Source organism: Coturnix japonica, chromosome 6, assembly GCF_054131305.1.
Source record: "Coturnix japonica strain WE chromosome 6, WE-NBRP24, whole genome shotgun sequence".
Lineage (NCBI taxonomy): Eukaryota > Metazoa > Chordata > Aves > Galliformes > Phasianidae > Coturnix > Coturnix japonica.
Window position 1 is genome coordinate 30,264,743 of NC_140668.1, and position 13,787 is coordinate 30,278,529.

At 40.0% G+C, this 13,787-nt stretch overlaps 1 long non-coding RNA gene across 1 annotated transcript; it reads left to right on the top strand.

The window, feature by feature from the left end:
- Positions 1-2,348: 2,348 nt before the first annotated feature.
- LOC146760556 (uncharacterized) lies at positions 2,349-4,552 on the top strand. The gene is made up of 3 exons (XR_014947649.1): positions 2,349-2,513; positions 3,105-3,306; positions 4,509-4,552. It is a non-coding gene; the product is annotated as an uncharacterized LOC146760556 (long non-coding RNA).
- The last annotated feature ends 9,235 nt before the right edge of the window (positions 4,553-13,787 follow it).

The following is a 13,787-nucleotide window of genomic DNA, read 5'->3' on the forward strand; positions in this document are numbered from 1 at the left end:
CAAACGCCCAGCTATGTTACACACTGAACTCCCCATCACTTCAAATGCATTCAAAAAAGAAAAAGTATTTTTGCTGGCTTGTGCTTTAAAGATTAAGCCTAGATTAAATCCAGCAGATTGAAACAAAGCTCCAGACAGTGAGAGATTTACTGTAGTTTAGAAGCTGAGTTTGTAAAGTCCTCAGAGGTGACAGAGAGTCCCGAAGGCACTTGTCCTGTGTGGCATTTTGCAGAATCAGGGCCCTGAGTCTGTGCCTGAGATACAGGGGAGAACTTTTGGAAATGCACCAAAAAGCCTTTTGTCTGTGCCTGAACTGTGCTGTGGATCCAACATGGTTCACATGTTAGTTTGGCACGTCTGATAACTTAAAAATGGGATCTGCAAGTTAAGTATTCTAAAAGATTGTGTTTGTAATTTTGAGGCATTGCTATGTTTTGTTCTGTCTGCCATGAGTTGGGGCACACCGTCGTTCTTTGTTTCAAGCCAGTAACTGAAGTATTCACAAGATTTTCTTTCCATTTTCTTAGAACTCCCCAAGGTCTGTAGTTTTCTTTGCAGAAACTGTTGCCATTAAATATGCTGTATGTCAATGCAGCAGTGAGGTGGTTAATTTTGACTGAATATTATGCTATATAACCACTTGGCATTTAACTTGAAAAATGACTTTCTGCTTCACCTGTCAGCAGCCCAGTTCTCATCAAATAAGTGAGTGAGAAAAATTTTTAAATTTCAATTTCCTGATGCTATTAGACACTACTTCTTCCATACTTAAACAGTTTAGCAGTGCATGTACATGTTTTGGTATTCATGCCATGCATCACACTACATGCTATTACAATAGCTTTTTTGTTTAAAGGGTAAAGAGATGCATGGATCTTTATCTTGGGGTTAGGAAAATGTATTGCAGGAACATGGCCAATCAGGTTTCTGAATAACTTTGTAACATAGTACCATAACCCTGATGTAGTGTGAGGAATTTAAAATACTAGGTGGCTACAACTCCACTGAAAGCGAGCAGTCTAGATGAAGAAAGCATACACAGGAATCCAGCACTGTGATTCCACAGCAAAGCAGTACCTCGTGGAGTATTCATCTAATTTATATCTCTTTCTACCAGATACTTATTTCTTACAAATCATGCAAAATATTTGCTTGTGTTTTCAGTATATTTTGAAGATTAAAACCATTGTCATTTTGTGTTAATGGCAATTTTTCCTTCATTTCTATTTCAAACAAAAGATCGGTTTTCCCTCGTGGCTAATATATCCCCAAACAGCAAGAAAACTTCATTGACAGAGAGAAGGCACAAATGAAAGAGATTTCCCCATTTCATTTTCATTTATTGTATTACTTTACACAGCTTCCACTTTACCAGTAGCAAGTCTGCAGACATTTTACTCGGGTGGAAAAATGTATCATCTCTACTGTATTTCCCTTTATTCTTTGACATTAGTTTTTATTGCATGTTATAATGTGTATAAATCCATAGTGGTATAGGAGCAAACATCAAACATCATTTGAAATAATAGTTCTGCGTAGATATGAGCTAGTATCACTAAGGTCATTATTGTTTGTTCATTTATTTGGTTAGTCTTGACAATTGGCTCGGTGCTGTGCGTTACAAACAATACGGACGCTTTCAGTCCACAGCATTTACTTTCTTAAAAAGAAATGTAGAGAAGACAGGTGGTAGTTAGATATCCAGGAGCGAAAATTACAGTTTTTAAAGGAATTTCTAATTCACTTTAAAATAAATTACTAAATAGGTAAATCCTACTACTTTAACCTGCCCAGTATTTCTGTTATGTGGTGCAATCTTTGTTGTTGCTGAAATGAAGCAAGTTGCATCTGCTTGAACAAGGAGTAGAACCTGGCCATTTTAAAAGCTGTGGTTGAATCGCGTGGACCTGATGGATGTGTTTTGCTCATAGTAGCCCTCATCAAGGATGCTAATGTCTGCAAAACATGTTTTCCCTTAAGGTGTGCCCCTGCTTGAAGCCCTGTGGGTCCCAGTTGCCTGGAGGTGTGCATGTGGGAGCAGAGACAGCATGTGGCAGAGCATGCACGCGTACCTCAGCTGCTCTTCTCTGTCTGTAAGGCAGGTCGCAGGTGAGAGAAAATTAAACACACCTCGTGCAATGCAGGAGTAAGTGTGGGGGGTTTAGCAACAGTGACAATAGAAACATTGTGCCCTTAGGGTTGATTACAGTTGTGCTCTCAAATTTACAGGAATTACTATTTAATGAAACAGCAGTAGACACTTGTAACCTGTGGGTAAATTAGTGTACTGCTTGCATAATTTGGGTTGGTGACACTCTGCATTTTCTCTATGGTCTTTCCTCAGGCTTTGCCTGTCTCCTCTGGCAGCATGAAGGAAGGGTGCAGGACCTCACCTCTGTGGACTGATTTGTCCCCACAGGAAAATCTCTTTGGTCTCCAAGGCTGAGAGGTGTGGGAACTCACTGGTTGGTGTAGCCTTCTCTGTGGAAAACAGAGCACGTCTTACTACAATGGTAAAATTGAGATTTTTTGGGCCTGATTCCTTCTGACCAACCTGTGGCTGTGACTAGATGGAACCAGTTTAGCCAGAGCAGAGAGCTAAAAGTGAAAGGATCAGAGTGCAAAAACCATTGAGCAGTCCCCAATGCTGCCTTTGGCCATGGGGAAAGGTCAGCACAGCATTGTACCAAGCCAAGCAGCTCTGTCAGGGGCTGCCTCATTGGCAGCAGATAGTGTGGCCCGCTGGCTGACCAGGCACTGCTGCCTTGCAGAACCTGGCCCTTCCTTCCCAGAGGTTGCAGGGCTCTCCAAAATCACATTTCATGTGCAAAAGTGTCCTGAGGAGGCCTGTGGAGGGATGTTAATGGCTGTAAGACTTGTCAAAGTCTAATTAGTTACTCACAGAAGAGAGATTTCAATTTTTCTTTGGCCGAATCTTCTTGTTTGGAAGGATCCCAAACCCCTGCTTCCTGGGAATCTGCCTTAGCTGTGAAATCCGCAAAGGGCTGCTTTATGGGATGACAGATTTTATTTGTAAGGCTTTTATTATTATTATTATTATTCTGCTTTACAGTGGGGTTTTTGGTTGTTTTTTTTTTCCCAAGGTTAAATAAATGATAATTAGAGTTGTGGATGTTCTAATCCAATCGGTTGGATGGGATATTTCCTTGCTGACCTCCCTTATGGCAGCACCAAGGGGAGCAAATTCATATATCACTGCAGAAAGCTTGCCGAGTCCCCTTGAAGTGTTATGAAAGTTGCTGTGCAAAGCTATTTTCTTTCTGAAAGGCAAAGTCCATATAAAAGGTGAGAGACAACAGGTAAGGGGTTCCCTTCTAGAGATGTGCTGTGTCTGTGGCAATGCAGGGGCTGTACGGTGGTACCGGTGAGGTGAGAACATTAGGCACTTTAGCCAGTCCTGTCTTCTCCCTCCCTACAACCATGGATAAGAAAACGTAGATGAAGTTCACAAAAGTCTTTGCACAGAATCCCAAGCACAGGGAGCGGTACTGAGTTGCATTGGCTTCACATGCAGTAATTCTCTGAAGCAACGAGACCTGTGATATTTTCACCCAGTGCCTGTGGCTGGCTGAAGTCCCAGAGCCATGCAGTGTGGATGAGCCACGCACAGGGCCAAGCCCTGCAGACCTACTGTTGTGCATGGAGTCATGTTGTGCAGGAGGTCGTATCATATCATTATGTCATAGAATGGCCTGGGTTGAAAAAGATCATTATGATCAGGTCTGTGGTCTGGGCCACATTATCACAAGCTGGGCTGCCTTGCCTCGGGCTTCCACCTGGAAGGAGAATGGTTACAACACCCTGATATTCCACCATGCGATAAAATAATCAGGAAGACTGTATCTCCTAGTCCTGCTGTCATTTGGTAACATCTCATCCTTTGCGTGCTTCTTTAATCATTGGAGGGTATTTGCAAATATCTAGAAATGCTCTTTCTTCCTTCAGGAATTTTTATATTGGGTTTTATAGAAGGTTTATAATAGAGCAAATAACAGTTTGGATGAAATTCTGGGAATTCTTCTGCAGTGCACTTCTGCATGATAATCGTTATGAGATTGCTTCCCCACTGCTTGCTTAATGCAGCTGTCCAAGTTTTGTATTTATTGGGAATCCAATTTGTTTTAAGAAATTAACAAAACAAATACTTAAGTACTGTGCTGAACATATCGTAAAGTTTTTATTCATTTTGATGAGGGAAAAAAAAAAAACCCAAACATTATAGTGCTCACCAAACAGCCTTTGAAGCTGCACTTATGAAATTGAATCCCTACCAAAATAATTTGCTCATGTTAATACAAATGCCGTATGGCACCGCAGCAATTATTCTGTTGCTTTTGTCTCCAAACTGTGTCAAACTTTGTTGTGGCAGTGGTCTAATATCTATGCAGAGAGGCAGGCTGGCTGCTTGATCATGGCAGGGATGCTGCTGGTAGTGTGTGGCCCTCAGACACAGCTGCAATATTTATGTGATCCTCTGGCACTTACAGGTCCTCCAATTCTGCAGCCCAGTGCAAGAGAATTTCTGTGCTTTGCAGGGGCACGGTTAATCCTTGTGATCTCAGGTACTGTGGGTTTGTTTCTCTGAATGTCCTTTGCTTAAACATACAGGGGGAGAAAACTTGGTCACAGGAGCACTATGCATCTCATACTGGGCTTTGCAGCTCACTTTTCCCTTCCAACACAGCCTCTGCACAACTTCCTCCCTCTGACTTAGCTGTGACATTTCTAACTGGGATTTGCTCCACTCCCCCCTGGCAGTCCCAGGACATGCTGTGCTGAGTACAAACTCTGTTCTCCACCTCCCTTCTCTCAGAATAGCGGCGTTTATTTGGCTTTTGCCCAGATGGCTGTCCTGAAGACTCCACTATCAAATTCTGAACTCTTTCTACAACATAACTGGTTCTGTTCAACCGCTGATGTTTTTATCTAGATAGCTGCTAGCATTCCTTAAGTTTGCAATTGTAATTGCATCCCTGGCAACATTACTGAACATGAAATATATGTATTTCTATGAATATGCAAACAGGATTCAGAACCTTTCTTTATCTGGTGGACTTGTGCCTGATTTCAGAAGATGTGAATTCAGAAGATTTCCCTGCCTGACCATCAGCTACTCAGCCTGAAAGAACTGAACCCACTTTGCTTTAAAACTAAAGTTGTTTATCTGTTTGTTTATACCAAATTGTTTACATGTGTCAGCTATGTCAGTGTTTGCAGAGTTCGATCCATCTCCTTTGAGGAACTCATAGAACAAAAGTTTCCTCTGGTAACAGTGACAGTGATGTTATCATCTCCTCTATAAGTCTGCTTAATAATTGTCGTGTTGGATGCTAACAGCAGGAAGCATTATTTTTAAAGGACTTAAATTAGCAGATTTTATTTACCACACTAGTATTCTCACGAGGCATCTCACTTCTATCTAAAAGAGTTTTAAATTATCAGCTTTTATTTATCACGATGGCACGTTCCTGATTTATCACACTTGCTTGTATGTTGTTTACTCAGACCAATATGGCAAAAAAAAAAAAAAGCTGTGTAATATAGTGAGCTCAGAAACACTCGTGAATTTTCCAGAAGCAGGGGGTAAAATTGAAGGCAGTTGAAGATATCAAAGAAACATTCACCAATATGCATTTTGAGACTACTTTCGATTGTGAGCCGTTGTAATTAATCAGGACAACAGGACCTAATTTAGCTACTTAGCCAGTGTTTAAGAAAGCAGGATTTTGAATGAAATTCTGAAATTAAAGTCAATCACAGCTGTCGGTAAATCTCTGGGTTAAAGCTGCCCCAGTTGTGAGACAAACTGGCAGGAGCTTTTGGGCTTTACGTCATTGAGCAGATTTCAGATGTTATTTCAGTTGAATCCCTATGCAAAAAGGAAAACTAAATAATAATAATAAAAAAATTAAGAGCATCTCATTTTAGATTTTCCCAACTAAACTACAGTTGCTTTATTTTCTTCTACTTGCAGCAACATCAAAAGGAATTCAGGCTCACCTGGTCATCATTCTGGCCATCACGTTTTTATAGGAACAAAGAAAGATGCGGTATGCCCTTCACATATGCTCGTATTAAAAATGCATTAGGTAAGTTTCCACATCCTTCGTTTAATAGGCCGATTTTAGGACTCCTGTAAGTAGTACGTTAGTAGTAAAGGCCAGCAGATATTTGACAGAAATATTCAAAATAAAAATACCGTTTGATTGCAAGGGGGAACAGAACCTCCAGGAACATATCTTCATTTTTGGTAGTTTAGTCCACAGTAACAAAAACCACATTGTACCAATCAGATATTTAATGAGCCTCTAACTCCATTTCTACCTTATCCCAAAGGTATAGCAAATAGTGCTGCTTTTTTAAAATATCAAGAAAACATCATTTGCTCTAAAATGTCCCTAAAAGCAGGTCTAAATTGCCAATAAAGGCTAGGTAATTGTATCAGCATGGATCAGAAAGCATTTCTCAGAACTGATGAAATAGTTTGCAGTATTGCAGAGCCTGAATGATGCTCTCTGTACATTACACTGGAAATATCAGAGACTGGTCTCGGTTTAATTTGCTCACTACTGTGTATTTTGGATTCTCAGGAAATATTTCTCACTAATGTCATTCTGTTTTTCTTTAAATGCAATTTGTTTTCAGAAAGTCAGGCTGTTTCTGCAATCTAGTGCTCGTGTATAGCAGAACTTTTTGTTTGTTTGTCAATTACAAAATACCTTTTTTTTTTTCCTTCCCCTGAGAAAATTGCTTGCTTGAGAATTCTCAGAAGCTTCTATTTACTTACCACCTTCAAGATTTCAAACATTAGAAATTTCCAAAATAATAATTCACGAGATCGATGCCCAGCTTATCAGTTCTGCCTCAGTAGTTGTACAATCGTTTGACAACCAAACACACATACAGTATAAATATTTAAGAAAAAGTAAATTCCATTAAGCTGCAGTGTGATAGATGCAGTGGTAGGTACTTATCTTTGAAATATTAAACTCTAGACATTTATATCCATACAAAAAAGAGTTTCCTGCCATTTGATGAGAGTTATGTGCCTGGCACTAATAAAATATTAAACTCCAATTTAAAAGATAAGTATCTTACCCACTTTTTTCATAATAAAACATTTTACAGTGCATATGAGAGCCAATGCGCATCGGAATTTCCATACAATACTGTATTTACAAACTTTTGTGAAAGTTTGGTGCCCGTGTTTCTTAGTTGCTGCCTCTATTTAAGCACTTATTATTTCTCATAATGACACCGTGCGTTTCAGTAATGCATGATGCAAGGTGTAAAAACAGGCTTTATTTTTTGTAGCGGCTTTCTTTTGTTACAGGCGACTGCTGCTAGTTAATTAAATGTAGATAGCCCCTGAAAATTGCATTATCCTTTTCTGTCCTTATTATACAAATTAATGTCAAACCGATGCAATGTTTCATGTTTAAAATAATAGATACATGTGTTAAAAATTATAGCCTGCAGTTTTCTTATTTGACAGTGCATTATTTTCAACTGGAAATGTCAGTTTCTAACCCTCTGCCAAGAATATTTTGTAAAGGGCAGTAAGTATTAAGTGTTAGTTATCAAATGCAGCGTCTTTTGAAATCCGAACAATGCTGCGTGTGGAGGAAAAGTCATAATGTATCGGTCTTCTATTTCAAAAATATCCCTTACAATGAAACCATCAACAGATGGTTACCACTAAAAGGAACAGAACTTCCTTTGAATGAGGCAGTCACCTTCTCCTGCAGACGAATTTCAGTGTCACTCGCTCCGTTTTCAGCAGGTGGATCATTTTGCTTTTACTTTTTCAACTCCTTTTTTAAAACAGTGAATGGTTTTTAAACCGCTTTTTCTCCCCATATATATATATATATATATTTAATCTCAGATATCATCCAATGAAGTAAAGTGAAAGCTGCAAAAGCATCTGTACAAACTCTGATCTCCCAGCTTTGCTTTGCTACTTTAATCGAACAATATCCTATTGATTTCCTTAGAAGAAGCTGCGCAGTTGGGGGAAGACTGTTCCCATAATTACAGTTTTTTTACAATATAAAAAATATTTTATTAGACTCTTCTTACCATGGTTTTTTTGTATCATGATCAGTGTGGGCAGACAACTCTGCCTTCTTTAACTACTGAACTGGGTGATTAGAAGTAATAAGCTATGAGAAGTAAACACTGCCATTTCAAACAAACCAGAAAGCACTGAGAACCCAAAACAAAGCTTTTCAGAGAACTCAGGCACAGCACACTCCAAGAGAGATGCAGTGTGAGTGATTTAGTGTACTCCTTGCTGTAAAGAAGGATGCACCTTGCTACTTTAAGCAGCAAGGCACAGCAGAAGATTTTCATTTTTCCAGATATTCTTTTAAAAGGTGCAGCTAAAAACGGCCATATTTTCAGATCACAAAGGTATCGTATTTATATTTTCCACATTCCAACTGAAGAGACATTTGTTCTCTCATAAAAATACTTTATAAACGGACATCTTTGGTTTTCACTTTTCTTCTGTATAGGACACCCTCCAAGCTTTCAAAGCCAGCAGATTTACACAAAGCTATCAGCTGATCCTAAAAACAGTGCTAGGGAACAGAAAGCCTTTCTTTGTATATGTAGTCTATAACATTTAAGGGATGTAATGTAAACTTAGATTTGGGGCTAAGAACTAAGAAATAGGTGTTTGGCTTTTTTTTTTTTTTCCTTTTTCCTTTTTTTTCAAGCAGCAGGTAAGTAATGGTATAAAAAGGAAATTCCTCCCACGTTATTGAACCTTATACCTCTACCTACACATTTTGCTCATGCAGATGGCAAGTTGTATACAAAAATGCCCTTGTGCATCAGAAATAACTTTGCCGGCTTGTTTTTCAATTGGATATATATTTTATTTTATTTTGAGTAAGTTTTATTTATCTGTGAGAGGAATACACTTTTTAATTTCAAATAAACTTTTCATTATTGTCCCTATATGCCTGTTTTTAATCTTTTCAAAAGGTGTCTGTTAGTGCTATGATGTTTTTGTAAACTCTTTAAAATAATAATAAAAAACCCCATGATAATCACAAAGCTGGGAAAGTGGTGCCTAATTATGGCCGGGATAAACTGCACTTAATATCTATCTGTTGTCAACAAAGCAATTTGCCAGATGATATCTTTAAATCCTTTTCCTCAAATTGTTTTTCGTACAAATTATTGTAAATGGTTATATTTAAGAGTCCATTCAAAAGAGCTGATGGTTTTGCCTTTGCAAAAAATAAAAAATAAAATAAAATAAAAATCAATTAGAGGGCTAAATCCCTGTTTCCCTGATCAGGATCTATTGTGTTTTTTCACAGTGATGCCTCCATGGCCACATTTCCAACAACCCGTAGCAGCACAGTTTGGCGAGCAGAGTGTGCTGTTCACCCACAGGGCTGTATGAGCGAGGCTGCCCAGCGCCTTGCCAAAGTTATGGGACTGCTGCCCAGGGCACCACACTCCTCTGCCACCAGCCCTTGCTCTGCGGCATCAGCTCTGTGATGGCAGCCAGGTGGGTTGGGAGACAAGGGCTCTCAGCATTGGATTCAGGTAGGTGCCCCCGTTGTTGAGGTCTCTTCCCATAGACTGGGTTTCTTCAGAACTCACGGACTGACGCTTCAGTCTTGAGATGGGGAAATTTTTGTCTCAGCTCTTCTTAAATCTTTCTGCAGCGAGAGATTTCAAGTCAAATGTGTTTCCGCACACTTTTCCTGAGAAGGCGGATTTACATATGCATTAGGTTCATTTTATCAGAATACACACACAGCAGTGACACATCTCATTGACAATGTGCTGTCTGATGGATAACTCCATACAAAACACACATTTGAAAGGAAAATAGGAGGAGGAATAGGATTAAGAGTCTGTACATAAGTGACATCATGTTTTGTGAAGATGAACTGTGGGAATGTCTTGCCCTACTTTGTATTTTTTGATTACTCAGAGATCCAACAAGTTTTTTGCAAGTGTGGGAAATACCAACGTACAGCATCACCATGTAGAAACTACCAGGACAAAGTTTTTCCTCACAGGAATTCCTCACATACTGTACCTGGTAATCACAGGATAAAGGAAAAATGTGAAGGGAAAAGTGGGGGGGGGAGGGGAAGTGACTTGAGTTTTGCTTATTACCAAACCTACCTTTTTCTGATACCACATCTCCACATGGATTTACTTTTGCCAACATCTGGACAGTTGTGCACTGTGATTTGGTTTTTCAATTGCTGACAGAAATGTTTAAATATCAGGAGACAGGGGAGAACGCCAACAGGAGGGCAGCATCAAGCTGTTACCCCTCCAGGCTTCTATCTGTCTGACCAGGGTAGTAGTTATGAAGTTCTGTTGCTGCAGTGTGGGGTTTGATCTGTGTGTGTTTCTTTTAACCATGGTAAGGATATGCCACCAGCCATGTGCCAAGTCTACAAAATGAATGTTTCTGGCTATCTCCTTGTAGACCACGTGGGCTATATGCTATTCCCTCCTGCTAGCCATGAATGAAAACTCCTGCAGAAGTGCAGTCTAATGGAGCTTTACTCTGGGAGAGAAATGTTTGGAATCTGTGTCTGCTTGTCTGTGAAGTATCTCAATGAGGTAGTATGTATCTTTAAATTCCTACATTGGTTTTCCTGTCTATAAAGTGGGACACTAATACTGTCTTTGTACTTTTCAAGGAGAGCCTCCTATGGATCTGTTAATAAATGTCAATGATGTACTTTAGAGGTCCTCTAAGGAGCGCCCTGTGGAAGGTTGTGATGAATCATTGGCTCTTCCTGTCCCACTCTCTAGCACTCAGGCACACTCCTGAAAATCCCTCAGACAGAAGGTGTGGTACTGTGATTATAAAGTGCCATGGCACTATATGTGCACACTGAAGCATTTGGGCACCTGGATCCCTCTCTCTCTACATAAGAGTTGACCTGGTTTTTATGAGAAAGTTGACTTAATGTGTACCTAGACAGAAGATTTTGGCAATTACAAACCCAACTTTTAGAGACTGGCAGAAGTGGAGAACTGCCCCCCAGGAAAGATCAGAAGTTTGAGCTTCATTATTGGCTGTGATGTGAAATAACATCTAATTTTTGGATGCTGTACAAAGTTCCATTAGCCCATCAGGAATCTGGGGAGCTTCCAAGTCTAGGCAAGGACCACAGCAGCTAAATACTCCACGCATTTAATCCCCTGGGGAGCTAGGGGAGAGCAAACAGATGACAGATGTTGCTTGTGTCATCAGTGCAGGCTGGAAAGGGCTATGGCACCATTGCTACGTGCAACTACATAATTATATAGCTTTGTTTAGGGCTTACTGTTTTCTGATGCTGTGCAGTAGGATAGAAGACACTTCTGCAGCTTGCTTCAGGATGGGACCCAGCATTGTCATCAGCACATCTCTGAAGATGAGCTCTAGTTTCTTGTTTGTCACCAATAGCTGCTAGTATTTATCACCTCTCCAGATCAGCTGTGTCAGTGCCTATGTGCTGATGTACAAAAAGAGCAGAGCAAAATTTACATTTGAATCCTTCATTATAGTTACGTGTGTGGGAAAACAAAGGATCAGTAATGCTAAAATATTGTTAAATTCTTCTCATCTCAGCAAAGTTACTCACATAGAATTTTCCGAGTTTGGCATTTTATTGGTTCTATTCACTTTCATTCTGATGTTTTTGAAACAGAAAACAGTGCTTTATTTCAGTTGACTTTGCCCTGGATTTTCATTCAATTTTTTGCTTAGTGTTGCTGGGTAAGGATGTCAGCTCAGGGCTAGGGTTGGCCCAACCATTCCTGCCAAAGGGAGGAATGGGAAGAGCTGGGGATAGGATTGAGAGGTGAGAGAGATCCCTGACAAACGAGGGCAGCAGCATGGGCTGCCCACCTGGAAGCTGGAGGTGGATAGGGGAAGGCTGCTGGTGGAGCCATCTATTCCCCCCTATACCCCTGTCCTGGGGTACTGCTGACAACTGTACTTCTCTGATGAGTTTTGGAAAAAGGGAAAATAAATGCTCTCCACACGTCTTCCCAGATACAGTCTTGTTTCATGGGTGGTGGTTTTATTTGCTTTCCTTTACAGTTCAGTTTTAAAAGCCTGTACATGACTTCACCTCGATCTTTCTCGGCCAGTAGGCAGTACTCAGTGCAGAGCTGTATGAATGTTTTCTTGCTAACAGAAATAGTATATAGGAGGAATCACAATCTCATTGGCTAACGCTGGGGAGTGAAGCGGGGGTTAAGGATGGATATTTAGTTTCTGATTGTTTGAGATACTTGCATGTGACAGGCTGTCCTTGCTGGCTTGGCCTGTACAGGAAATCAGTTAGGCATTTATGGTTGCTCTTGCCTTGGAGAAGATGTCAGAATGATTGTAGCCCATTAAAGACAGTCTAATATACCTTGAGGCTAACTTGCACACTGCTGATGAGTATAAGGATTTCCATAATTGTTTGGCAAATACCTTCTCTATTTATATAGTCTAATATTGATATTCATAGCATAAACCAGGTTATACAGCTAAAACCCCGATGCAATCAATCAGTGATACAGTCTATCAAGTGTCCCAGTCAGCCTGTAGTCATTACAATCACTTTTTTTCCTTTGGAGATGTTTGGGATGACTCAATTTCTCTAATCTTGTAGCATTCCCTCTGTCTTTAGAGGGGAATTTGTAATTGTTGAATTATTCTTGGCCATCCTTCATTCGGAATTTATGTTGTAATTTCAGCAAAAGCCAGACCTTGTACGGCAGTTTTCATCTTTTTCAAGGCTGCTTCTATTTCTTGAAATGCTGGAGGGTTTCCAATTATTCCTTCTGGTCGCTTTGGATGTGAATTGTAACAGATCATCCCAGAGTCGTGGTTCAACATTGTTAAGCTTATCAATATAAATATAATGTTAAACCCTTTTTAGATAATTGGGAATAGGTGTGAAAATGTGACCAATTTATGCATAAATTGGTCCTGCACTTCTCTTTTTCCCTTTATCAGAAAGAATCTCATCATGAACAGATTTCAGACTGTTCCTTGTCAGGGCTTCTTCTATACCTGTTAACAGTTGATTAGGTTGTTATATCACTTTTCAATACCTGCTTAACCTGATGCCAGTCAACTCTGCAAACAAAATTCATTAAGGCTAATAGAATTCTCCAAGCTGGAATTGCAAGGCAAAAAAAATAGTCTTGATATGTCGGCTACCACTGCATGAAACAATGAAGCCTGATCATAGAATTATAGAATGGCCTGGGTTTAAAGGGTCAACAGTGATCATCTAATTTCAACCCCCCTCCTATGTGCAGGGTTGCCAACATCCAGCCTGGCCTCTTACATGTCAGAATATTAGAAGAGCACTTGTTCATAAGTAGAAATGAAAATGAAGGATGAGGCAACAACCAGAGAGGGCCTTTGTACCACATTTTCACTCATGCTTCTGTGTGTAAGAGTTTCTTTGTCAGTCACACGTGCATTTCTGGGGGCAGCTGGCAATGTGTCCTTACTGGTTTACATCCCATTTCTAGTATATCTTTATCATAGTATTTATTTAAGAAATATTTCTCTTTCACCTTGTCTATTATGTTCATAGGTGGACTGTTTGTAACATCATTATGATGACTGGGACAATGCTGTGAGACAATTATGGAGGCCCAAGTTTGGGGCTTATCCAAGCTTCTCAAACCCATCTTGGTCCAGGCCTTTCATTACTCATTGATGAAAGCAGCTCATCGGAGAAGCTGGAATGGCCACAGAGTGATGCTGTGGTCACCAG